Source organism: Macrobrachium rosenbergii, chromosome 44 (assembly GCF_040412425.1).
Source record: "Macrobrachium rosenbergii isolate ZJJX-2024 chromosome 44, ASM4041242v1, whole genome shotgun sequence".
Classification (NCBI taxonomy): Eukaryota; Metazoa; Arthropoda; class Malacostraca; order Decapoda; family Palaemonidae; genus Macrobrachium; species Macrobrachium rosenbergii.
The window spans coordinates 4,720,621-4,747,984 of record NC_089784.1 but is presented as its reverse complement, the minus strand read 5'-3'; the positions used below and the strand labels follow the sequence as shown (position 1 = coordinate 4,747,984).

At 37.3% G+C, this 27,364-nt stretch overlaps 1 pseudogene; it reads right to left on the bottom strand.

Moving 5' to 3' along the window:
- LOC136829277 (homeotic protein empty spiracles-like) overlaps nt 1–10,545 on the bottom strand; it is an 84,404-nt pseudogene extending 73,859 nt beyond the window's left edge.
- Nucleotides 10,546–27,364: the final 16,819 nt, after the last annotated feature.

Below are 27,364 nucleotides of genomic sequence, written 5' to 3'. Positions count from 1 at the left end.
TAACTCGTTAATATGTGTATGAGACGATGTCTGCGTGCATGTGTGTGTGTGTTTGTATGTTCGTGTGTGTGTGTGTGAGAGAGAGACAGAGATAGGTAGCCCAAAACTAATAACAAGATGTAATAAATAATTTTTGTGAGTGTGTGTGTGTGTGTGTATGTACGCGTGCGTGTGAGTTTTAGAAAAACAAGAGGTGGAAAAGAGAGTCAGGAATTATAAACGAACTGATTTATTGAATCATTTTTGTTGCTGCATGTGTTTGTGTATGTGAGAGAGAGAGAGAGAGAGAGAGAGAGAGAGAGAGAGAGAGATCACACACAATGGAGCTGAATAGTATAGAAGGTACACAACAATCATTATGAACGAGTGACTTGTTAAAAAGCTCGACTGAAAAACGCACAAAAGGTTTTTCTTCGAGTCCAGAGATTGAAAACAATAGGACAGTTACGCAAAAGCGCAAATGGTTGTCATTAGCATTGTTTTGAAGCCTTAATAAATAGCCCGACCTATGGTCTAAATCTTCCTGGCAACAATAGCTATAATTATTCCTAAAAAGAAGGTCTACGCATGGGCAGAAAACTCTCATTTCAAGTTCATATTCATTTTAACGAAGGAGACGGTCTTGCCGTCTTTAGCCTGCTCTCTCTCTCTCTCTCTCTCTCTCTCTCTCTCTCTCTCTCTCTCTCTCTCTCTCTCTCTCTCTCGTTGTAAACTTTTAACCCGCTACTCCAGAAGGATAACGTCGCATCTTTACAAGCTGAATGATTCCGGGCTTTAAGATACCTAACGAAACTACTGAATGAAAATGATAATTAAGTTAGACCAAAGCTAATCAGCATTTGTCAATGATCTTTTAAGAGGAATAACAACAACATACAGAATATATAAAGATCCTTCTTGTGTTGTTTTTGAGAGTTTGTTTATCAGAAGAAATTTCTCCAGGCAAACGGCGGAGAGCCCTTAAAAACTAAGAAATTCTGTATTGCTCAAAGTTACACAAGGAAGGTTAATTTGCTTTACATTTGTTCGGGCGTGATGACCAAGCTTTGTTACCTTATAAAGCCTCCGAAGATAGCCTTCGATTAATGTTGCTTTTCTCCGTACATTTTTATTACGAAAATAGTCTTCGATTGATATTGCTTTTCTCCCTAAATTTTTGTTGCGAAGATAGTCTTCGATTAATGTTCCTTTTCTCCCTAAATTTTTATTATTATTCTAATAATGAAAATATAAATAAATTTTGGAGCAGAAATATGATGTTGCAAATTCATTGGCAACATTTGATCCAGAATAATTTTCTTGTATCGCCGTGTACAGTTGACGCGACAAAAAAAAAAAAAAAAAAAGCAAATTGCACCAACTGATAATGATGGCAATTTTTGACACGTAAAAAGCCAGTACGACAACTGTTGCATTAACAATTACTACTGGCAAAGCTAACAAAAATTATACTTTAAAAAATACTCATAGTAGCATGAGTTTTAAAATGGAGAAACAAATCCACAGTCAAGTATATGGACATATATTTAAAGATAAATCTGTACAGGGAACTTTCGGGAATCTGTTCGATTCCCATTTTCAATCTGAAACTGAAAATGGGAATCGAACAGATTCCCGAACGCTTTCTGTACAGACTTATCTTTAAATATAAGTACGGATTTGTTTCTCCAGAAGTGATACCGTTACTACTGCACTAAACACTACTGCATATTTACTAATACCACAACCTAAACTGTCAATCTCTTCTAAAAAATTTCCAAAAGACTTCAAAACCACAATCACGCACTCAGTGAAAATAAAAGCAAAATCTAAGCGAAAACGATTACCTTCGCAATTAACTATTATTTATCGTACTGTAAGAACGAAAAACAATTTTTTTCTGATGAAAAATCAATATAATTAGACCTTGCCAATACCGCGTAACAAAGGCATATTTATTTCGCTCTAGGTTAGCGAGTGACTGAATTCTTTGTCGCCCGAATATAGCTAAAAATGAACTAAAGCACTAATTCTGCTGAAATTGGAATAAGTTGAATTATTTTCCGGTTTCATTTTTTTTTTTTTTTAGTCGTTTGCTTCCGTGATTTTTTCCTCCTGATTTCTGTATTAAGAAAATTATTATTTTCCCTTTAGTTACTAATGTTACCTGGCATCTACCGCATGTTAACATTACAGTATACACGTGCAACGAAAAAATTCATTTAATGCTGCCATTATAATGTCAGTACACCACATTTATGTTTGATATGAACACCTGCTCATTAACCAGAGAGAAAAAAAAAGCAAGACTTAGCCATTGAATGAATTATGAAAAGTTCGCTCTACTTTTTAATTTTTTTGTAACGCTAAATTACTTGAAGAATTTTATCACTTATAAAATTAGTAGAATATACAAACAACTATAAATCTCGCGAGCAGCTCTGAGACTTATCCGCTTGTTTCATTAAAAGTGAAATAAATAAATGAATAAGTAAATAAATAAATAAACAAATAAATAAATAAATAAATAAATAAATAAATAAAATAAAGTCACCCTCTTGGAGTGGGTGAGGAAGATATTGGTTTGTTCCCTTGAGATATGACAGATTTATCGTCTTAACAAAAGGAGGTCGTAAGATTGAGAGAGAGAGAGAGAGAGAGAGAGAGAGAGAGAGAGAGAGAGAGAGAGAGAGAGAGAGAATGCCGAATATCTAATGAATCGTCGCACACCTTTCCGGCGATGATTACCTCATCGAGGTCCATCCATTCTGATTATATATATATACATTTTAACGAAGTAAGGAACACACGTCTTATATTTTTTTTTTCATTCGTTTTTTCGCATCCCGCATAACTGCCACCCACAAATGTCGACTAGCCACTAGGTGCATAAATTGCTATTTAAAACAAATGAAGCTTAATTGATTTTGCGGAACGCGCTTATATGTTGTCTCCTTTCGTCCGGCCTGAGAAATATAACGCGGGATCTGAGTCAGCGAGCTGAGAGAGAGAGAGAGAGAGAGAGAGAGAGAGTTATTCATATGGATTAAGACCAAAAGCCCACTGATTTGAGAGGCAAGTCTCCTCAGTATAGAATGTTCAAATGTGGAAGACAAAGAATATAGAAAGAATTGAAAAAATATTAAAAACAAATAAAAAATGCGTCGAAGTTTCTTCGGCGCAATCGAGTTTTCTATACAGTGTATGATGCTGTGCGAGCCGCGGCCCATGAGACTTTCAGCTACGGCCCGGTGGTGGTCTGTCCTATAGCGTTGCCAGATGCACGATCGTGAAAGAACTTGCTTATCACAAGATTACAGTACCTCTATATGTATTCGGACCAGATAAAGACTCCTACAGGTCTTAGTTTAACCAGACCACTGAGCTGATTAAGAGCTCTCCTAGAGCTGGCCCGAAGGATTGGACTTATTTTACGTGGCTAAGAACCGATTGGTTACCTAGCAACGGGACCTACAGCTTATTGTGGAATCCGAACCACATTACACTGAGAAATGAATTTCTATCACGAGAAATAAATTCCTCTAATTCTTCATTGGCTGGCCGGAGACTCGAACTCGGGTGTAGCAGAGTGCTAAATTCGATACGTTATACATCGACTGATTACTAGATATCGCGGGAAAAGTCCAGGAACTACTTTTTATGGTTAATGGGAAAAGTGACGCAAAATGGAATCCTTGTAACTGACTTGTTCTTTCAAAACTTCTGGAAAAATATCCCTTTGTTACTTTTAGGAGAAGCCTGGCTACCGTGCAGATTTCTTTCATTCCTAGATGTATATTGACTATCACGGGCACTGAATGAGCAACTGAGAATTAAATTGCAATCCTTGAGTTTATTAATCCATTCATTTTGTCTTTACTAAACCAAAATAAACGGCTCTTGTTTACGTAAGATCTAATTTATCGTGACTCTAGATACCGATTCAGTATTTAGCAAAGGTCGACGAATCCTTAATTTTATGTAGTTTATTTTAAGGCTATAAAAATATGTAGGCGTCAGTAGAATCTTAAAAGACCTAAACATACAAATGTGAGTTTAAAGCCTTACTCGTATGTGTGTGCGCGCAAGTATTCCCACACAATAATGGCATAAGGTTCATTTTATATATTTATTTTGTCGGGACACACTTCACTACTGTGACTGCCGAGGAAGGAAAACTTATTATTCTCTCTAATTTAAGGTGAATGGCAACTAAATTTTTTAAACGTCCAAAAACAAATGTACGGAACGATGATAATCTACAGACCAAAACCTATGATAAGTATGAGACCAAGAGACGAGCAAAATGCAGGCTGAACGCAAATAAAAGTGGGGGAGGAAAATAACGTATAATCACAGAAATAGAGGAGAAAATAATTGTGTCTGGTTGACTCTCGCACAATCGCCAGAACGATGAATTTAATTAGCGCTGCCGATAAAAACCTCAGGACAGTTTCACCTGTATACGAGCACAGGAAGTGTCGCGTAATATTCCCCCTCTTTAAGTGGCGGCTCACAATCTCGGTCGCCACAATCAACTCCCACGAGCGATCCCGATCCCCACCTCTGGCCTCGTCAGCCTGCGGCTCCAAACGCTGTATAGAAGTCTTCCAGCTTCTTCGATTATTTTCATCATGCATTTTTATGTTCTGTTAATTTTCGTTTGATAGTTATCGTTGGTTGGCGGTATGTGAGCTTATCTTTTCCCATTTCAGTCGCTTATGATTCTCTTTTTCTACCGCAAGCCGCGTTTCGATTTTTGTCCTATTTTTTTCATCTAGCAAATCCATATTCTATTTATTTTCATTTATTAGACGTTTTATATCTCTTGCGGTTAGTTGCTTACGTGGAAATTTATGTTGCTCTTATTTTGGATGCCTCTGTAATTCCACCGCTGAAAGTGTTTCATATGTAGGGAGTCTTTTTTGATTTCGCCATTTTATATTCTATTGCATATTCTATCCATTTTCTTTCGGTAATTATCGTCAGCTCGCGAGCGTATACTTATAGGCAATCTGCAAATGACTCTTTCTTTGCTTGCTGGAAATAAAACCAAAATTCGCAAAAAGATGAGAAAAACCCAGTCTCCTGTAAAGTGTGTGTCATCCACAACGAAACTGGGATGAAATATGAAGAATTACAGGAATTTATTTCTGGTGGTAGAAATTCATTTCTCGTTATGATGTGGTTCGGATTCCACAGTAAGCTGTAGGTCCCGTTGCTAGGTAACCAGTTGGTTCTTAGCCACGTAAAATAAATCTAATCCTTCGGGCCAGCCCTATAGGAGAGCTGTTAATCAGCTCAGTGGTCTGGTCAAACTAAGGTATACTCAACTTTCTCGAAAATATATTTTATTTGCCATATAATCCTGGAACTAACGGTTTTACTGTGCCTTGTGATATTTTGTCCTCTAGACGTCAGCCCAGTAGTTACTGAGACCTGTTGGGTATGGCGGAAATATCTGCGATCAAAAGGCATCATTCAAATCACCGTCTCCAAGGGATGCTGAACGGGAGGTTTGGTTCCATTAACTGATATTTAGCTCATTCGTTTTAATACATCTCCGGGATCCTTTGCTTTGCATTACGTTGCTTGCGTTTTTGACGGGAACTACAGCCCTGTAGATCCCGTCAAAAGCACAAGCAGCGTAATATAATTAAACAGTTCCTTTACATATGTGTCAGTACCAATGTAACATGGCAAACGTAAATTAAGCTGCATTTGTATGCTACCGTCACTTTGAAAACGAAAACACGTGTACGCCAACGCCCACCTAAACCCAAACACACAAATGCAGAAGGACGCAGAAACAGACACAGACACAAACACACGTGCACACACAAACGCACACACACACACACACACATATATATATATATACACTGTATATATATGCATATATGCATATATCAGAAAGTACATAGCTTTGCCGGCTCCTCTACTGGAGAAAAAAATGCTTCTTGAGAACTGAATTTCAGTTCTCTAATTTTTGTTACTTACAGGTTTAATATACATTACGTGAAAAGGTGATTACATGGTCATATATATATATAATATATATGTGTGTGTGTGTGTCTATATCTAAATACATACATATGTATGTATATATGTATATATATATATACATATACATATATATATATATATATATATATATATATATATATATATATATATATATATATAGAGAGAGAGATAGAGAGATAGAGTATATACACACACTTGTCTGTGTGTTTGCGTGTGTGTGTGGGTAAGTGAATGTTGATTTACACATAATGTCCTCACATTTAAGTCACTGTCTTTCGGAGATAATGGGTTTTTATCTTCTTGGAAATTTATTAAGAGAAAAAAATATATATTTTCATAAACTATCAATTATCGATATGAGCTGTCTCATAATATAGTCATCTTATAGTGAAATATATAACATAAATATATAAAACTTAGCAAATGGATTTTTTATCAATTTCTCAGGTACTCAGTTAAATAGTTGACGAGTATAAGATTATTTTGACGGCAATATATAACTGAAATGCTGCCACAGAGAATAATGAAAGTCAGTGAAGGTTATCAACTCTTGGTAATTTTCAGCAAAGCGGGTTGATGATTTTTGAGAAAATTAGATTTTGATAATATGCAAAATTCATATAATTTTTTTTTATTGGAATTTCTTGGTTTCTGCTTAGTAGACCTTTCTCAAAATTATTGTTGAGAGTTATCTGTTACAATCGAATGTATATATTTCCACTAACAATAATAATAATAATAATAATAATAATAATAATAATAATAATAATAATAATAATAATAATAATAAGGTAATTTCTGAGAGCTGTTTAGTGCTGTTAGAAACAGCTGCATGACAGTGGTTCTAAGAATGTTTACAAGGCTTAAAAGGATGTCAACAACTCTTGATAACTTCTTGATTGCCTTAGTTATAATTCCCAAAATTTATACCAAAATGAGTTTCAGCCTAGAAATTGTTAAGATTGTAGGCGATCGTAGTCAGGGGTAATCGAAAGATATATCATAGCATTTGCTAGTTTGTGAAATTATTGTTGGTTGTTGCTTTGGTTGAAGCCAGCCTTTTGCTGGAACGGGCTCTTGCTCCCAAAAGCCGGGGCTTTATAATGCATAATGTATAAGAACGAGGAAACGAGCGATGCTACTGTCATTACATGTCATAATTTCTATCAAGACATATTTCCCTTTGAGATGCAACGCTAAAAATAAATAATTAAATGACAAGTGAAATATATGGTCTATTCTATATTCCTTTACGCGGTCGCCCAAAAAAGAAAGTTTTACTAAAACAAAAATCTTTTAATAAATGAGGTCACACGTTAAAACGTGAGGGTTTTATGCAGTTGATGGATTCTCAGAAACTTTTGCTTTGAAATGAATTTAAATTAACATTAAATTGAGCATTTGTCAGTTGTGATGTTAGGCCATTTTTCATCTTTCTTTTTACGACTATTTGCAGTTTGTTACATTTTTCTTGATTTATTGTTTTTAAATTTTGTCAAATATGGCTTTCTATTTAAAATAAAAAAAAATTCCTTTTATGTTTATTCTGTATGCCCGTAAGGAAACTTTCAATAATGATAATAAATGAGGAAATGTGGTGAGTTTAAGCAGGATTAAAAAAATTAGGGCCAAACAAGAAGAAAAGGTATATAACAAATAACATGATGATTATAACAGGAGTGGTGGAAGGGATTATAATAACAGATAATAATATATCAGACGCCAATAGCACTGATAATACCTGTAATGATAACAGAACCAACTGTGACATAGATAATATCTAGGTTAACCTTAGGAAAACTGTTGTCGATGCTGAGAAATAAAATAAAGCTGCAAGGAAATTTCTTCTAAATAATAATAATAATAATAATAATAATAATAATAATAATAATAATAATAATAATTATTATTATTATTATTGTTATTATTATTATTATTATTATTATTATTACTATTATTATTATTATTAACCCTATACATACTTTCCTGAAGTAAAATTGTTCTCAAGGACAGTGATGTTTTATTTTGAAAATGAATTGTTTCAAGTTAAAAAAAAATGAGTTTTTCTTACGTTTTCTCAAGGCTTTTAGGATTATCTAAAAAAAACTTGAGAATAATGCATCTGCCAATCAACATTCTTCAGCATTGTCAGCTCAGAAAGTTATGCTTTTCAAGTTCCATAGAAATATGTTTATTTGGCGGCTTTAATTAAGAGCGTTCACGTCATTAATTCACAGATGGGGCATGTCTGAACATTTCGCAGCATTGGGGGACAAGGCCAGCATCAGTGATTACAATGATAATAATAACGACGATGGTTTACGTCAGTAATTCCTAGTCTGAACATTTCGCAGCATTGGGGACAAGGTCGGCATCAATGATTACAATGATAATAATGACGATGATGATGATGATGACGATGGAGGGTCTGGACGTGACGAATCATCTTCCAATAAGCCAAAAAAAAAAAAAGAAATCACCAGGAGAGAGGAATAACGCAACGATAAAAAAAGAAGATACATCGAACAATAACATCTGTGTTTCTCGAACTCCAGCTTGTTTCGATGTCCGAGATAAATTTACATCAGTAAAGTGTAATTTCCTGGTAAAACACAGACATCCCTCGTGATGTACAGCCCATAACTCAGGTTACACAATATTTTCTCTTCCTCGTTTGATATGTCATTACCGCCCTCCGTGAGGGAATCGTTCCGGAATGGATGGCGCCGCACAAGTGCACACCTCTAACATATAACATCGGCCACAGCAAACGCTCACACCTTTCATCTATTCCGCCAGGTGAATTGACGTTGTTCCTCATTCATCGGTAAGGAAACCCGCCATTACTACGATATACAGCCCTCTATATGTGTAAATGAGAGTTGTGTCTTACATGCATGCTTAATGAACTTAGATCTGGAGGTAATGGTGTTGGTGTGGTGTATACAATCTGAAACAAAGTTTGATTCTTATCATTACTTTCAGGGATCATAAACGCTGGTGAGATACTGTTCCAATAAATCTTCTCCCGTAGATAAAAACAGAATTTCGTCAGAGAGCCAGACATATTTCATATCACTTCGAAAGAGTCTTTATCACAAAGCACAAAGCATTAAACACAACGCCGGGGGGGAACGCATCAGCCGAAGGGAAAATACCAGATCATCTGTTTCACACTCTCATGCCGGGTAATCGTTCACAATCACGTATTTGATAAGGGTCTTCGGTTCCATTAACACCCCTCAGGTTCTTTTAGCCTCCGGGGGGAATGCAGAGGGAGAAAGGGGGAGGGGGGAGAGGGGAAGGAAGGACAGGAGGACGGGGTGGGGTGGGGTAGGGGGGAGGGGCAAATTGAGGCTGGGATTGGGAGGTTCGCCACCGAATGGTTGAGGTGTTAAAGGAAGGGTTAACTCAACAATGAGACGTATTGTCACCCTCTCGGTGGCAGTGGGTAATGGGGAAGGAAAGGCGGTAAAAGGTGAAGGTTTTATTATGCCGGGTTTCGTGCGTCATGGTGGTATTGGTATTCCTGGTTAATAGTATTTCGTTACATGGGAATGGTGTTTCGTAGAAGGGGGGGGGCATCTTTGCGAAGACCCCCCAAATCTTTTGTATAAATGGTAGGGAAGTACCCTACCTAGTGCATTATTTTCTGATGTAAAGACGGTTATGGGGTTAAAATCTCAAGCCTGTTAGCGTTGTTGATTTGACACATGAACCCATTTTCAATATATAACCCAATTTCCAATGCATCCCTGTGTGAATAAATAGGAGAGATGAACGTTTTCAGAAAGGCTCGTTCATAGCGACAACATTGGAGGAGCCAGATTGGCAACACACAAAGTGGCGTTACTCACTTGGCAATCCGTGAGGGAAGACTCTGCCATGTCGCGAGAGCAGCCATGGGTACAGAGGGTATTCTCGTGGAAGGTGCCCTCCGATGCCGGGCACGCTTGCCCCCATCATGAGAGGATTGAGTTGAGGCGGGAACGCTGCGGGCAGGCCCTGAAGCTGCGGCAGGGCAGCGAGATTGAGGTGAGGAGGCAGGAGGGCTGGAGGAAACCCCGTGGGCAGCTTGGCCGCCGCCAGCAGCGATGGCGGGAGGCTCACCTCCTGCGAAGGCCTCTGCGTCGCCCCGTTAATGGGCTGCGGTCTCTGGATGGGCTGCGGCTTGTTCTCCTCGAGGAGGGCCCTCATGGCCAGGGCGCCCTCAGGTCACTGAAGGCGGGAGGAAGGCCTGGCGACACGGGCGAGGGCGGCATGGAAATTGGGGGGGAAACTCCGCGGTCACTGCAAGTGTCGGCCAGCGGCGGTGACACTCGACCGTCGGAGTCCACCTTCCCGCCCACCAACGACTCTATGGAGAAGCCGAGTTTTGGCTTCATCAGGGGGGCGCAGGGCATCATTCAGCCGACGCCCATGTGAAAACCACACGGAAAGGAATCGACTCAAGACTCGGGTCGAGTTTGGGACTCAGTACTCGGGTCGAGTTGCGCCTGGCGAGAGGGAAACACGTGGGAGCCACACCACGCACACACACACACATATACACAGTACACAGCACGTAACGTGAACCCTGCGACACCGGGCCCAGGGTAACCCACACTCCCTGTGTCCCCGCACCGCTGCCACAACTTCCACCCTTCTTCTGCGTGTCGCCGCACGCCCCATCCCGCCCATGGCAGAACGCCCCGCCCACGACATCTCGCGAGCGACCAATCGCCGCTGGATGCGTCCCCGAGTGGGAGGAGATTCGAGTTGGGTGGCGCTGCTATGTTATCCCACGCGCATACGGACACACACACACACACACACACATACAGACACACATACAGACATACACCACTGACAGCGCAGCACTACACCTTCGCTGCCTCCCTTTGTATGTTTTATGATTTTCTAATACTATAACTGTTTATCTTGAGTGAAGCCGCAGCTACAACGAGAGAGAGAGAGAGAGAGAGAGAGAGAGGAGAGAGAGGGAGAGAGAGAGAGAGATCCCATCGGCTGGCATCAGCGCGACGACACCAGATCTCGCGACTTCCAGAATCACACTCGCCTCGCTACAGCCATGCCGGGATGACTTCGTCAGTTCTCCTTCTCCCTATGCCACCAGCATCCCTCGGACCGTCATTTCCTCTGACGGGGATCCATTCCGAGAGTTTCGGACTTTTCCTGACTTCATTTTTGCTTTTCGTCTATGAAACGCGGAAATGCTTTGCACCGAAGATTTGAAACTTGTCTGGTGGTCATCGACATCTGTCGATCAAATTTGGCGCAGAACGAGATTGAAATGACAAACTATGAGTCTGAGAATAAAGAATTTTCTCGTGATTTGATCTACTAACTCATAATTTTATATACATTGTTATATGAGTTAGTAGATCAAATCATTGTAGCAATTCACATTAATTAACAGATATCTAACCAAGATCCCAAGGCAGATACGTCCGTGTTCTCATTTTCTCCAGAAACTCAGACACTTAATCAAAGGTATTCTCAAAATACAGTCTTATCTATTAACAATGTCAGTGCAATGAACGAATTGCCACTGAACAGCAATCGCAAGATATTATTTAAAGTAGCGAACTTGATCATCTTTGGGGTCAGACTGAGACGAATCCCACCTTCTGGCTTGATGGGAATGACCAAAACATCAAAATTCAACTCAGAGTCCAACTCATGTGTTCTAGATGTAAACAGAGTCCTTAAATAATTTACGATCAGTTATAGAAGGAAAACTTGATTAATATAAATTTACAATATTGTCACATAGAGGGGAGGAAGCGCATATATCCGAATATCCAGGTAAGCAGATACATAAATAAACATGCACTTACGTCAGTTAGTTTTAATTGAAAACTTGCAAGTCACTCTTTCCATGATTTTGGGACCGCAATATCCTGTTCATCAAAACAACAAAAAATCAACACTATATACAAGATCCACATTAAATACAAGGTTTTATTACCCAGGCTTAAAAAGTTAACAGTATTCATCAGTGGGAATTTCTGATTCATTTCATTTCGCACAGAGCGCCAAATTTCCAACATAATTTTATATATTGCGCAACACTATGCTTGACTTTGTTCGTAATTTTTAAGCAACGGATTTTCAAATAAAACTAAGTTCTTAAGTGATACTCTGCAGAACTACACTTTCAAGCTAAAAATTTTTTTGACGATGCTTCCAAATTTCGAAAAATATTACTCCCGGTTCGCTAAGATATTCTTGAATGTTTTCACGAAAGAATAAATATCTAATAAATATAGATTTTTGATAATAGCTTTATTACAGATGAACACGCACTGTACGTCCAAATAACAGCAGTCTAAGAACTGTATTTCACGAATTTCTGAGGCCAGTTTGTCGCTATTCATCTAAATTAACACGCCGTGGAATCGTAATTAACACAGCGCCATTAATATGCAAATAATGTTTCCTATCTGATAAGAAAAGTAAACAAGCTGTCCGGCACAGTTTTCCAATTTGATACCTGCGTTTTAGCAGCTGCACCAAATAAAAGATTAGTATTTTCATTAATATGTTTCTCCTTTACCGTTATTGTCATTATTTACACTCACTCTTCCAAAGTTAAACTTAGTCGTCACCGCTGTATGGTAACTAAATTATCAGCGACGATTAATTAATTTCCCAGAAGCACAACCGATGACGGTTAATCACAAAACATCCGACGTAATGTCAGCGTCATGTGACATTGGTTAATAGGGATGACGTCAGCAGTTGTTGCTAACGAGGACCAAGCAAATTAGCCATCTCGAGGAAAAAAAAAAAAAGCGTCATTCATTACAACCATTATGATCGATGACGTCAACACTTCACCGTGATTAGCATATTCGAGCGTCCAACTTCCCGGGGTCTGAGGTGGTTACTTTTAGCCCTCGTTTGGGTCGACTGCCGCTTGCATCTGACGGCTGAGGCCTGTTGCGCGTTTATTTAAAGTTTATATAGAGTTAGACGCTTTCAGACCTCCTGTGCCTTTTGTGGTTCATTCATGCTCTCCTGTTTATGATTCATGCTCTCCTGTTTATGAAGCGTTAATAATAATAAAAATAATAATAATAATAATAATAATAATAATAATATCGTTTCTATCAAACATGGTTATACGGAGATATATAAGGTAGATGCAGTGTATTACACAGAATTTATGTATACATGAGATAACAAGTAATAAGAGACCATTACACCCAGACATTTCTGACAATAAAAACAACAGCAATAATAATAATAATAATAATAATAATAATAATAATAATAATAATAATAATAATAATAATAATAATAATAATAACATAAAAATTATGAACTTTTTCTTGAAAACTCAGCTAGCGACATATTACAAGGCAATACACCTCCCCTTTTATCCGGCCTTAGGTCCTGCATAAATATATAAGTTTGTTTGGCAGTGTTGTTCTCTTGTTGTCAGTCTCGAATCCATCTTCACCATCCCGCCAGTTACGTCTACCAAGTCCTATGATATTACTGTTGAAGTTTCAAATAACCTGTCGCAATTAGGCCTGAGAAATGAAAGCAAATTAACGAACCTTCATTTTGAAGGCGCAAATCAGCAAATAAAATTATAGCAATTATTCATAATAATAAAATCCGAGTGGGTGTTGGTTGTCCTCACCCGGATGACAGTAGAGGAGACATGACACAGCCACCCACCCAATGCAAACCGGTATGTCCGCCCCAGTTGAGGGAGGGATAGGTAGGGGATCGGGAGGTTAGGGGTTCCAGGCAACGGTACAGATGGGTCTGCCCTAAATCACGGTCTCACCTATTGGAATAATAGCTGCCCTTAACTACTTCCTACCATCAAGGTCATAACTAGAATCTACGCGTTAAAATAAAAGAAATTGTATTTTTTCCTAATCTTTTTTTTTATTTTAGTTTATTTATTTATTTATTTATTTATTTTGTATTTATAAACAGGTAAAATGACTTATTTCCATTATGTTCTATTCAGAGAATTTCTGTGTACGTAGCGCCCTCGAATTGGACACTTGCGTTACAATAAATATTTTCCTTATCATTGTTTCATCTTTTTTTCATATTTTTATTATCCATTCAACCGCAATACTTTTTATTTATGTTTCTCACATTAGGCACAAAACACTTTAAGGCCAATAATTAAACAAATATAATGCTAAAAATCCTGAAGACACGATATACCGTAAGAATAAATGTTATAGATACAATTTAATGCCAACAAAATATTGGAAGACGTGTATTGAGAGAGAGAGAGAGAGAGAGAGAGAGAGAGAGAGAGAGAGAGAGAGAGAGAGAGAGAGAGAGAGAGGGGGGCGGGGATAACATCAACATTTACACACTGGTCGCAACTGTAAATGTGAGATAGCCTATCGTACAACATGAATTTATAACATTTGACACCTTGTCGGCCACACACCTGAGCATACATGAGAAAAGACCCATTTATTATTATTATTATTATTATTATTATTATTGAAAATACTCATAGTATCATGAGTCTTGGAATGGAGGAAACGGATCCACAATGTTATAAGCACATGCATTTGAGAGTAAGGATCAGAGCTGTATAAACACATATATTTGAGAGAGAGAGAGAGAGAGAGAGAGAGAACTGTCCATGAACATATGTATTGAGAAGAAAAGGTCAAAGTTGCATAAACATATACGCATATAAGAGAGAGAAAGAGAGAGAGAGAGAGAGAGAGAGAGAGAGAGAGAAATCTTGTAAACGTTTCTGCATTTGAGAGTAAGAGAGAGAAAAAACTGTTCAAAACATATGTATTTGAGAAGAAAATGTCAGATTTTTATAAACATATGCACAATTGAGAGAGAGAGAGAGAGAGAGAGAGAGAGAGAGAGAGAGAGAGAGAGAGAGAGAGAGAGAGAGGAAATCTTGTAAGCGTTTCTGCATTTGAGAGTAAGAGAGAGAAAAAGCCGTTCAAATACATATGTATTTGAGAGAAACGTCAGATTTTTATAAACATATGCACAATGAGAGAGAGAGAGAGAGAGAGAGAGAGAGAGAGAGAGAGAGAGAGAGAGAGAGAATTTTTTTTTTTCCCACAGGTTCATTTTATCTAAGCATAATTTATGGACGCATAAATATGCCACATTGATTGCAAACTCGAATATTTCACTTTTGTTCAGTCATTCTTTCCACTAATGCATAATAAATGGGAAGAGGACAATAAGGAAATCTCTACCAGCAATATAAAATAACGATGTTTACACGGACAGAGTTTAGATAATGTCTTATTTTACTTCCCTGTAACACTTATCAAAATAGATTTACGAGGCATTGTGCGAAGTTTGATGTGTTAATTGTTTGGCTAGGGTGAACGGGCATATTTGCGTGTGCATACGTAAAGTTCTGCGTGCGTATGATTTACGCTTATAGACATTGATATATATTATATATATATATATATATATATATATATATATATATATATATATATATATATATATATATATATATATATATATATATATAAATATGCATATATATATACATATATATATATATATATATATATATATATATATATATATATATACACACACACATATATATATATATATATATATATATATGTATGTATAAGATTTGTTTACTTGTGTGACTCTGTATTGTGTGTGCTTGATTTTATCTATAGATATGATATGTTTTTTCTGATTGTAATATATTAAATATTTGTGTGTTTCAATGTTTGTATCTATAGATATGATAGCCTCATATAGACCAAGCTCAAGCAGAAGCCTCATCAGACCAAACTTCGGAACGGTACGTAACATCCCTAGCGTCCGTACAGATCACCTCTACCTTCCCGTATGGTCCCATAATAATTATTTTAATGCACGAAGGGAACATCTTATATTATTCGCACAAATACGAAAGCATGCTAACACTTTTAAAGTCTATCATAACTCGAATTCAACTAGAAGTCGCCTGACACGTTTGAGTCAGCGCCACCCAAAACCAGGAAGCATTTTTACTTTCCTCGGTGGATTAAAACCCAACAGCCGCCTTTCAAACACCGACATTACGCTCCAGCAATTACATAAATCGTCGTTCTTGGCACAGAGGCTCACCTCGCTTGTGACGGCAGCAGCGGTTGACTTTCTGTTATGTTCCTTTTCGTCTTCGAGTTCATTTAATGTCGCTTGTAATTCGGGAGTATACTGCTGTATTAGCCTATACTTCTTGACTATCAATAACAAAGCGATTTTTTTGCTCGTAGATTTACCTGGAGATTGGTTTCATACCTCTGGGGCTGTGGGATTGCCCGAGAGAGAGAGAGAGAGAGAGAGAGAGAGAGATGGTCAAGGGAGAGGGGATAAATTCTGTGAGAGTGGGTAAAGAAATAGCAGGGGGGAAAAGGAGAGAGGAGAGAGAGAGAGAGAGAGAGAGAGAGAGAGAGAGAGAGAGAGAGAGAGAGAGAATAAAAATTTGTCATGCCATGAGCAAATTATATAGGCCAGATATATAAATCATATCTGTCTCCTTTTTTTGGGCAAACAATGGAGAAAAAAAAGGACTCTACTTACGGAAACACGAGCGCTTACGGGTGATGAGTAGCCCAGAGGAAAGAAAGAGAGAGAGAGAGAGAGAGAGAGAGAGAGAGAGAGAGAGAGATCGTAGAACAATAGGTGCTGTTATCACGTCTGTTACTTGGCTCCTTCATTCCTATAGTCGAATCCGGTAGGATCGGGAAAAAAGTCGCCTCGTAAGAATGTCATAGGAAAAACTTCTTATTTACTTTGGTATTTGGTGAAGTTTCTATACAAACGTTATAGTTTTCTGGTAATACGGGAGGTAGGAGATTCCGCATTCCGCGCGGAGGGGGCGGGGGGGGCGACTTTTGGGGTAGGCACAGATGACCAAAATCATAAAACCGTTGCTCTCTCTCTCTCTCTCTCTCTCTCTCTCTCTCTCTCTCTCTCTCTCTCTCTCTCCATGTTGAAGGAGCTTTAATTACACGTAAATATTGCCTGGACTAACGTGGGATAATCGATTTGACTTCTCTCAATAATAAACTGCTTGGAAACAGAAAGAAAAATGTCACATGTATAACAAAGATATAAAAAAAAAAAAACTGAGTTCCGGGCCTTATTGTGATTCAGTGCAGCTAACGCCTTCCTCCTAAATTGTAATGCAACTTTTGAGCGTTATTTCCGTGAAAAATCTGTTAGCTCCAAGTCCCCCCCTCCTCTCATGAACGGCTATGAGAGCTGATGCAGGGTACTTGCTGTGATATTAAGACAGGAATTCTTAGTTGCGGTTTGAAATTCGGTTACTGATTATCTCTTTGTTTTTATTGGATTATTTACCGCTCCTATTACCCATCATTATCAGTCACGCTGTTAGCAATTATAGAATGACAATCTCAGCTCATTTCAGGGCCGGAATAGAGGGAGATATTGTTTACAGTGTGCCTGAGTTTTATAAGGTCTTCCTGATATATTTTAGTAAGGTCTTCAATAAATATATATATATATATATATATATATATATATATATATATATATATATATATATATATATATATATATATATATATATATATATATATATATATATATATATATATATATATATATATATATAAAAGCTTTCTAACCTGCTGCTGTTTGGAAGTGTAAGAATGCTAACTCGGTGGTCTGGTTAAAGTACATTTTAACAAATTCTACAACTGCATCATTGCTGCCATAATTGCTGCTACGTCAGCCTTAAGGCTAAGGTTTGTCTACGCGAAAGAGAGAAGGAGAGAGTACATTGGGATTAAGAAGATTACGTGCGTTTCCTTTACTCTTCTTTTGTATTGAACAAATCCTCCGATTGCTTCGTAAGTAATGACACTGATTCGCAGCCTCACCTAAGATCCAAACTGCTTGGCTTTTCTGTCTGTGTTTACATTTTCATTTATTCATTCATTCATTATCTCACATTTAATCATCTTCCTCCTCGTCTTTTCAAATTCAAGTCTTAGATCCACTCACTTAACAACAAATCCTGCGCCCCAGTTCTGCAAGTCTTCGCAAGACCACCAATATCTGCTCTTGTCCTCTCTCCCTCTTCCCCTGTCCCCTTTATCCTTTACTTCCCCCATCCCCTTCTTCTATACCTCCCCCTCCCCTTCTTCTCCTTCTACCTCCTCCTCTCCCCTCCTCCTCCTCCTTCCCCCTTCTTTACCTCCTCCCTGCCCTTCTCCTACCTCCTCCTCCCTTCTCCTACTTACTCCCATCCTTCTTCCTTCCTCCCCTCCCCTTCTCCCATACCTTCTTCCCTCCCATCCCTATACCTCCTCCCCTCCCCTTCTACCTCCTCCTCCCCTCTACCTCCTCCCCTCCCCCTCTCCTCCCTCCCCTTCTACCTCCTCCTCCTTCTTCTATACCTCCTCCCATCCCCTTCTACCTCCTCCTCCCCTACCTCCTCCTCCCCCTTCTTCTATACCTCCTCCCTCCCCTTCTACCTCCCCCCTCCTCCTTCTTTTACCTCCTCCCATCCCCCCTCCTCCCTCCCCTTCTTCTATACCTCCTCCCATCCCCTCCTCCTCCTCCCCTTCTTCTCCCCCTCCCTTCTTCTATACCTCCTCCCTCTTCTTCCCTCCTCCTCCTCCCCTTCTCTATACCTCCTCCCATCCCCTTCTACCTCCTCCCCTCCCCTTCTTCTATACCTCCTCCCCTCCCCTTCTTCTATACCTCCTCCCATCCCCTTCTTCTACCTCCTCCCCTCCCCTTCTTCTATACCTCCTCCCCTCCCCTTCTTCTATACCTCCTCCCCTCCCCTTCTTCTATACCTCCTCCCCTCCCTTCTACCTTCTACCTCCTCCCCTCCCCTTCTTCTATACCTCCTCCCATCCCCTTCTACCTCCTCCCCTCCCCTTCTTCTATACCTCCTCCCATCCCCTTCTACCTCCTCCTCCTCCCCTTCTTCTACCTCCTCCTCCCTCCTTCTTCTATACCTCCTCCTCCCTCCTCCCTCCTCCCTCCCCTTCTTCTATACCTCCTCCCCTCCCCTTCTACCTCCCCCCTCCCCTTCTTCTATACCTCCTCCCCTCCCTTCTTCTATACCTCCTCCCATCCCCCTCCTCCTCCTTCTTCTATACCTCCTCCCATCCTACCTCCTCCCATCCCCTTCTACCTCCTCCCCTCCCCTTCTTCTATACCTCCTCCCCTCCTTCTTCTACCTCCTCCCCTCCCCTTCTACCTCCCCCCGTCCCTATGCCGCTCCTGACGCAGATGGTCGCCATGATGTGTGTATACTCATTTCGACCCATAAAAATGAAAATAAAATGGGCATATAAAATGCATATAAAAGGCTTAATATAGCTTAGAGCGGACGCTCAGAGCTTTAATATGAGAATGAGAAGCAGCAGTTCATTATTCGGCTCGAAACGCCCCGGATTATGTCGCAGACTCGAATCGTATTTTGGGTCTTAGCCCCTGTCCGTATAGCAGCGCTGTGTGATATACAATGGGAGCATAATCGCACACTGGTTATAAGGAAGGTGGGGAGGGAGTTTGTGGGGGTGGGGGGGGATGAGATGGCCAAGGAGTGACGGTTATAGAATTTGTTCATTTGCTCGTAATGGGCGAAAATAAAAGAAAGGGGGCGGGGGGCGTTTGTTCTTTCTAAAACGTCAGCTCGTAATGGGACTTTAGTGTTGTTTATGACGCTCAGAGACGGAGACACGGGATTCTTTTTTTGCTGTAATGAGACGTCGTAACTTCTTAATTTTCCATCATTGCTGCTCTAATTGCCGTTGCGTCAGGCCTTGGCAGGGGAGAGAGAGAGAGAGAGAGAGAGAGAGAGAGAGAGGAGAGAGAGAGAGAGAGAGAGATGCTCAACTCCAGAGGACTGTGTGTTCTGATTCGTTGTCCTTTTGTGTTTAGTAAGTCTACCGGTTGCTTTATGAATAGACTCTCTCTCTCTCTCTGCTTCGTAGTTCCTCGTTATTTGCAACATTCTGAGTAACGAGTGCAGTATTAATTCCACTGTTTGTTTTGTTCACTTTCAATTATTATAATAATAATTAATAATGAACATTTTAATAATATTAATGGCAATGATTATTAAATATTATTTTGTATATCTGTTCATACTCTGATATCATTAACAGTATTGGACCTTCCCTTATCAATTACATCATAAAATCACCGATGCTACATATTTCTATATACTCTGTGCTAATTTTCTTGTTTTTTTATGAATTCTTACCTCGCTATGTTAAATTCCTTTCAAATATAGAAAAATATCAACGATTTACGCTTTGTCATTTTTTTCTTAATTCATTGTAGGTTAATTGAAAATGGAAATATATAGGAAGGAAAGGAATTCCATATTCTGGATGACAATGGAATGAAAGACTGGTTATACTGGTTGGTCCGGGAGTTTTCGACTTCACGTGGCATCTTTGGGATGGGAAAAATTGACGGGTGCAACGAGGTCCCAGGTAAGTGTTCAGTGTACCTTTGCTGTCAGCTCAAATACTGTCTACGAAGGCCTTTGTTTATTTAGCAAATTATTTCCGAAGCCCAATTTAATTTGTATGTTTTTACGCTTTATCTTATAATTCAAGATTCGATCCGACACATTTGTTTGTATGACATAAACTATTGCCTGTCCTCTCTCTGTTTGTATATGTATAGGCTGCACTTGCATATCTATTCAAGTTTTATATGCCCTTTAATTTTTTTGTTCTTCCTTTCTTTCTTTATTGCATTCTTGATATAAGCATACATACACATACGCACACATATATATATATATATGTGTGTTTATATATATATATATATATATATATATATATATATATATATATATATATATAATATGCATATGGTGTGTTTGTGTGTGTATGTATATGTTTTATGCATATATGTTTATATATGAATATAAATATATGTGTATATATTATATATATATATATACTGTTATATATGAATATATATATATATATATATATATATATATATATATATATATATATATATATATATATATATATATATATATATATATATATATATATATATACTATATATATATATATATATATATATATATATATATATATATATATATATATATATATATATATATATCTGAAAATGTAATTAATTTTGTATTTTGTATTCGGCGGATAATGTTCTTCAGCTATATAGAAATTGCTTACTATCGACTAATTTCAAGTTGCAATCTTACAATTATGCCCTTTTTTTCTATATTGCGACAAAGTGCTACTATTTTGCTTCAAAATGAAAATTAACTTTACTGTTACTTATGAAAGGAATTTATTAGTGAGAAAGCTGTGCTGAATTTACTGTAATAAATTCAGCTTATATATATATATATATATATATATATATATATATATATATATATATAAATATTTATGTATGTTATTTATATAGATATTTATATATATATATATATATATATTATACATATATATTTATATATATATATATATATATATATATATATATATATATATATATATATATATATATATATATACATACATATACACATATATTTACATATATATATATATTTATATATATATATATATATATATATATATATATATATATATATATATATATATATATATATATATGATTTATATATACTGTATATATACATATACACACACACATATTTATATATATATATATATATATATATATATATATATATATATATATATATATATATATATATATATATATATAGTATGTGTATATGTTGTGCCTTCAAGTACAGGAATAACTAATGAACGTCAATAAAGTAACAGGAAATCACCTGCAATGAACGAATTTTCTAATTAAAAGCTTCCATACCCAAATGGTACTCCACATTAACTTCTAGGGGTTATACAAACCTCCATGTCTACTCTCTCTTTCACTAAAGTTTTTTTCCTAAAAGAACCATTGTGTCCTTGTCTGTGTCCACCCTCAGATCTTAAAAACCATTGAGGCTAGAGGGCTGCAAATTGTTATGTTGATCATCCACCCTCTAGCCATCAAACATACCAAATTGCAGCCCTCTAGCATCAGTGGTTTTTATTTTATTTACGGTTAAAATTAGGCAAGATCGTGCGTCTGGCAACGATATAGAACAGCTACCACCGGGCCGTTCTTAAAGTTTCACGGGCCGGGGCTCATATACAGCATTATACCGAGACCACCGAAAGATAGATTTATTTTCGGTGGCCTTGATTATACGATGTACAGAAACTCGACTGCGCCGTGAAGAAACTTCGGCGCATTTTTTACTCGTTCCTTTTTTTTCCCTCCGAGGCGCCCCGAGCATCACCGGCGGGCACCTGTAGGCAACACGGTAGCCGAGGGAGTAATTGCCTAGGCCATACGTGTCCGTCAGACCACCACTTCGCCTGCTATTTCCCCTCCGCCCGGAGCGACGCTCGAATAGTAAGTCTCCTGAAATTAATTCAAATAATTTCGTTTATGGCTTCTTTTTGATAATATGGCCGCGGGGAGGCGAGGGCCGGATTTGCATAGTCTAATTTCAGCTCATTTCTGTCTCATTCGAGTTCGCGGACGAGAGAGATTCCTGGCTATAAAGATTTAATTACGAAGAGTGGAGGGCTGCCTTCACTTATCATCATCATTATTATTATTATTATTATTATTATTATTATTATTATTATTGTTATTATTATTATTCCTTAGCCTAGAGGTTCCATATATGAAAAATGAATAAACAGAGAGAAGAAAATTAGAGATATATAACAACATATGATTTAATTTGATAAAACATTATTCGTTGAGTGGGTGCTATTTTTTATTTTTCAAAATGTCGTCTTTTTTTTCCTTGCTTTTCGATTTCAATTAAGCTTTTTTAAATGCGAGCGAGTGTTAATATACTGTATCATGTGTATCTGCTTAATTTACAAGGGTCTAAATATAATTTTACTGGGAGTTTGCTTCTATATATCTATATCACTCGATGGTCTTTGACACCGAGACTCCAGTTTGGGAGTAAGTAAATTTTCATTATTACTGTTGTTGATGGAAGTAAATGACGACTCTCTAAAGGCACATAAAATAATAGTCACTTTCGGTACGACAGCTTCCGTACTACTTTCCGAATTGATTCTCTCTCTTTTGCTTATATCCTAAAGCACCATCCTTTATATTATTTCTATTCTAGGTTTTCCTCTTTCTGATTCCCCCCTTGTCATTTATTGTGTGATTCTCCTATTTTTATTCTGCTTTAACTCTCTGTCATAAATGTTATGTAATCATCAGTTAGTTCAACTGCTCTTTATTTTTTAGTCTTTCTATAAATTCCTTACTCGTTTAATTCTGTTCTTCATTTTCTTCCTGAACCATCTTTTATGTCACACCTCCTTTACAATGCCAAAGTTTGTCCATATCTTCAGAGATGAAGGAAACAAACCATTTTCTGGCAACACAACATCTTTACTTCAGTTACTTTTTTTAAAGATTTATTCCACTCAATTTATTTATTTTAAACTTTGAGGACTTTCTATATCACAGATGTTCTTCAATCACAGCTAACTCTTATTTTCAACGGATGTCCTTAAGACACTATGTTTTTTACTTTGTAACTCTCAGTTTTTCATCGAACATAAATTATAAATATTTTCGTATCTCGTTCATTGGCTGAAACCTATAATGCAGGGTTTCTTATCTTATGTTTTAACTTTATCCTGCAGCTTTATATTACTGTTAGACTACTCTTTCAGGTTATGCATTTCCGTTGCAGGTAATGTTTCTGTTTCAGCTAATTAATTCCTGTTTGTACTTTAGCATTTCTGCTCCAGAAGACGCATTTCTGTTAAAAGTAACTATTCCTACTTCACTGTACGTATTCAAGTTTCAACCAACAATTCCTATTTCACTGTACGTATTCAAGTTTCAACCAACAATTCCTATTTCACTGCACGTATTCAAGTTTCAACCAACAATTCCTATTTCACTGCACATATTCAAGTTTCAACCAACAATTCCTATTTCACTGTACGTATTCAAGTTTCAGCCAACAATTCCTAGTTCACTGCACGTATTCAAGTTTCAACCAACAATTCCTATTTCACTGTACGTATTCAAATTTCAACCAACAATTCCTTGTTTTGATAACTGTATTCCACTTTCCTATACATCTTTTCTGATTCGGGTAACATCTTTCTGCGTTTACGAGCACATTTCTGTTTTATCTGACACATTCCTGGTTTAGTTAACCCATCCGTGTTTCAGTAACACATCCCTGCTTCAGCTAATATTCTCCGTTTTGTAAGTAACAATGCGGTTTGGTACTACTTCGAAACGATAAAATGTTCTCCTGGATTCTTCAGCTTTTTAATCAAAACTGTACTCCGTATGTCGATATGGAAGTCATTACAGCCTTACGTGTTCCCTTAAAAGGGCGTTGTTTACCTTATTGTAAAACCTATGTTATTTTACTCTTTAGTGCAATCTGTGTCCCAAGACGTTCTAATTTTTTTTTTTTGAGGGGTGGTGGGGAGAAACACTCGTAAACACTAGCTTTAAAGTTGTAGAGTAACAGCCTTGATCTTAATCGTCTCGCCTTTATACGCACTATTTGTATCACAACATTTAATCTAGTATAGACTAGAATAATCCATTATTTACTGAATCCGTTCTCTCTCGAGCTTCATAGTGAACCATTAAGCACTCACACCATTTACCTCTACGACACTGTTTTGAAGCCTCTCGGTTCAGTTGTCATGTAGATCTCATATCCACTGTAGGTAGGATCAGACACTTCTAAAACTCGATCCTTCTAGAATCGGGTCGTGTCTTCCAGTGGAATGACATCCCACAATTTCTTATACTCCCTCTCCTTTTAGTTTTATGTAAAAAAAAAAAAAAAACTATTGTGCCGGCTTTGTGTGTCCGTTCGCCCTCAGATCTTAAAAACTATACTGAGGCTGGGGGGCTGCAAATTGGTATGTTGATCATCCACCCTCCAATCATCAAATATACCAAATTGCAGCCCTCTAGCCTCAGTACCTTTGATTTTATTTAAGGTTAAAGTTAGCCATAATATTGCATCTGGCAACGATATAGGACAGGCCACTACCGGGTCTTGGGGCCTCGGCTCATACAGCATTATACCGAGACCACCAAAAGATAGATCTATTTTCGGTGGCCTTGATTATATGCTGTACAGAAAACTTGATTGCGCCGAAGAAACTTTGGCGCATTTTTTACTTTATTATTTTTATCGGGCTTGGGCTAGATCGGGACATTATTTTACCTGGTCCATCAACTCCCTAGTTAAAAAAATAATAAAATGAGTCGTCCTTATCATTGTTAAACAGACCTGGTGCTTTCGTTTTACATTTTCAATGCTTATTGCATTAAGATTTGGATACCCTATACTGCCAGACTTTGGAAAGGGTAGTCAGCTGACGTGGGAATGGATGAATGGTGCAGTACTCGCCTTGTGTTTGCTTGGTCCGTGGATCGATCCTGATCTTCCGCCTGCCATGCCACCTAACTGTAAATTGGTACTAACGTTTGCCACACCAAGAAAGAGAACTCGGGGCTAGCAAGCTCATCCTATAGACTTGTTGAGAAACAGGAAGGCCACGTCCTTCTGGTCCACAAACCAGCTCTATAAGGGAGAAAAATAATGTCAGGGTAAACATCAGGTCTCTTACCTCTTGCCGTTTTTTTTCAACCGTGTAAACTAAATTCTTTAACCTTTTGAACAATTATGATTTTACAGCTTTAGAACAGTGTTCAAGAACCATTTATGCAATTGGCAGCTTCAACTTGTACATAAATATTCAAGTCTTTGCGTTAGAATGTTCCTCGTTTACTGCTCTAGAATACATCGTGCCTGTTAGAAACATGGAAGCCTCAATGATACCCTTCACTGCTTGCTTAAAGCTAAATTTTACAAGATACTTAAATGGAACAATGACACCGCTATCTTTCAAACTCTCGCCATGATTCCTCACACCTTAAAAGCAAAAAAAAAAAAAAAAAAAAAAAAAAAAAAACATGATCCCTGAAGCCAAGGCATCTTCTTGTATTGATGTGCAAATCTTTGCACGAGAATGTGACGAAAGAATAGTTATCTTGTGTTTGATGAGGACGTTCGTTTAAAACATTATTCAAGAAGAATACGATGCTGGCAAAAATCAAATACCTACCAAATTAATTATATTGTCACCGATAGGTATCATTCCTGTTACTTATTTAAGACGAGTTGGGCTTAGGTTATGGAACCAAAAAAGTGTTAAGAACATGTATTGAAACGAAAATAACTTTCATAATAATATCTAGAAGGCAGCTTAAGACATATTCTGATGCTAAATATTTTATCTAAAATTTATCCAGGAGGCCATCATTATTATAACGCATATGCTGATGAAATCATATTTGATTATATGCAGAAGAACTTGCACCCTGCGTTGACGTTCAAATGCGAAGATGCATTTTGAGTGAACCTATATTGGAAGAGGCATTTTGAGTGAACCTATGTTGATATGTACACCAAAAAGCCTCCGAATTTTCAGTGACCAGTGTAAAAGGAGAGGGAAAATTGACGGAGAGGAGAGAGGAGCGTCTTTATTTAGATACGTTCTAAGGATATTCGTGTTTAGACTTTGTGTACATATGATCAAGGTCAGTATGTATCAAATTTGCGTTTGATTATGACTTCTTGTGCTAACGTGGAGATTCCCCTTATTTACGTTTATCGTCGTTCATATTCTTTGCCTAATAAAGATGATAAAAATTGTTGCGTAATAATAATAATAATAATAATAATAATAATAATAATAATAATAATAATAATACGGGATGTGGTACAAATGTGATTACAATACTGCATTTAATATACTTCTTACGGAAGCGTAAATGCAGCAATGATGAAGATGTTGACATTGGTATTAGAATAATTTGTAAAAAATGACGGCAGGGACTGTCGTTATGAATAGCCTCAAGGTCAGTGTTATCAGTCATCAAACGTTATCCTGATCATCTCAGCAAGGCAGTTCATAATGTATTTATACATACATACACATACACATGCATATATGTATAAATATATATATATATATATATATATATATATATATATATATATATATATATATATATATATATAATGACCTGTCTTGATAAGATGATCATGATTACTTTTGATGATCATTTTTGTAGGAATTATATACCGACCAAAGCCATGATCATAATGATGAGACTGATTATTCCAGTAGCAGTGTTAACATTATCATAATTTTATATATATATATATATATATATATATATATATATATATATATATATATATATATATATATATATATAT